We start from the raw sequence: 1,927 nt of genomic DNA on the forward strand, positions 1-1,927 counted from the left end.
TGTAAGACCACTATTCCTTAAACTGTCTACAATGACAACTCCTTAATGTAGTGATGATATTTACAGAAAACTGTGATTAAATAATGGCACCAATCACATTGGGAGTTACAGCAGCTGTCTATCTGTATGAAGATGTTATGACGGTTGAGCAGTAAACGCCTAGTCTTGCAGTCTTATCACTTCTCTACTTTATTTTAGGCTAAAGTGCAGCCCAGGAGGAATTTTATTTGGTGAAAAAAAGTAATCATAGTGCCAAGCCACTGATTTTTAAGTAGAATAATAGTAAATAAAAGGTAGAGACACAGTGGGCAGTCATACTGGCCATTTAGGAGCAGGTTTGGCAGAACAATATTTATTGGTAGGTGACAGACATTTTGCCTAAAATGTATAATGAGGTAATGGGTATCCACAAAGATCTGATAATTTGCATAGACAGCACAACCATACCATCATCCTTCTGCATACTTGATGGCAAACTGCTATTGCACATATTGTACAATACACATACCCATGAATTATTTCAGTACCCTACTTTGCATTTGTTTGCATGTTTGTAGATGAACTAATGCTTATTGTTATTATTATTATTATTATATCCTATTCATATAATAGAGACACCTAAAAGCATTTGAAATGGTACAAAACAACAAACTCAATATGAAGGGGGTTGTATAGAGGTTTTCACCACTTCCTTCTATCAACTGTCATTTGTGTCTAATTCAATTAAGACAGAGTGAATGCTTAGCTTGTGAATGTGAAAGCAAAGGGACCCTGGGAAACACAGATACGTCAATATCTGAGGCAATAAACAAAGGGTTACTGTCTGGAGGGTACAAGTGAATTGCTTAAACTGCCACATATTAGAAATTGTTTTAATGGTATTAGTTTTTTTTGTGTTTTTTTTTTCTCTAGGAATCAACAAAATAGCAGTTTTCAGAAAAAAGTGACTATTTAAAACAGGGGTGTTCAAATTACTTGAAATAGGAGGTCTCAAGTGTGACCCCTGACATCACCAAAGTCTTGCACATAATATTAAGTGAATGCCTATAGAGACCTAAGGGAGGCTGTTGGATACTGCAAGCAATGCCACAAGAAAAGGTCAAAAACGGTGGACATGATATACAGTTTTTTGAGACTGGGGACAAACTTCTGGAGATTTACACTGAAGACACGTTACATGAGACTGCTTAAGATCTTTTCTATTACAGCTCTTTTTAAATCAGTGTTTTCATATTTGTGCTCACCGTGGTGGTTTACATTGTATAAAAGGTTTCTTCTCCAATAGCTTTCTGGTGTGTATGGCCAGCTGCTGTGCATCACTGGTATGAAATGGTAATTAACATAAAAATATACAGTACCTACGTTACACAATAAAGTTTTTAAGCATATCAAAAGTATTTTTTTTACTTAATTATCCAATCTCATTTATTTATATTTATATATATATATATATATATATATATATATAGTAAAGTCTGGGTAATAGCTCAGACTGCAGCCAGCACATTTACCACCAAAAGGGTGTAACAGACACAAGACTTTATTGGGATAACTAAAGAAAAAAGCTTCTTTTCAGCAACCCAAGGGGTATAAACAAAACAGAAAATGGCTTACTTCAGCCTAGTTGGGTTTGCCCATAGTCCATCAGAACGTCCCCACGATAAGGATGAGTCCAAGACAAGTATCTTGTGAGGGTTCAATCCCCAGCCTTGGGTTCCCACAGTCCAAAAATCAAATCAGCATCAACAGCCTTCCATGTAACAGCAACACCACTACTTGATTCCCCACCAAGCTGGTTTGCAGGCTACTTCCTGCAACTCTACTCCTCCCTCTCTCTTGCACACCTGAGCCTTTATGGGATTCCCCCCTTTCTGCTGCAACACACCAGTTTAAAGGGAGCAGCGTCCATATATAGGGGAAATGTATC

General features: G+C 37.1%; 1 long non-coding RNA gene across 1 annotated transcript in view; it reads right to left on the bottom strand.

Moving 5' to 3' along the window:
• The window catches only part of LOC140330043 (uncharacterized), a 36,609-nt gene extending 34,862 nt beyond the window's left edge, over positions 1 to 1,747 (bottom strand). The window contains exon 1 of the long non-coding RNA XR_011920585.1: positions 1,615 to 1,747. This is a non-coding gene — a long non-coding RNA (uncharacterized lncRNA). The remainder of the gene's footprint in view (positions 1 to 1,614) is intronic.
• Between the last annotated feature and the right edge of the window lie 180 nt (positions 1,748 to 1,927).

Source organism: Pyxicephalus adspersus, chromosome 4 (assembly GCF_032062135.1).
Source record: "Pyxicephalus adspersus chromosome 4, UCB_Pads_2.0, whole genome shotgun sequence".
Classification (NCBI taxonomy): Eukaryota; Metazoa; Chordata; class Amphibia; order Anura; family Pyxicephalidae; genus Pyxicephalus; species Pyxicephalus adspersus.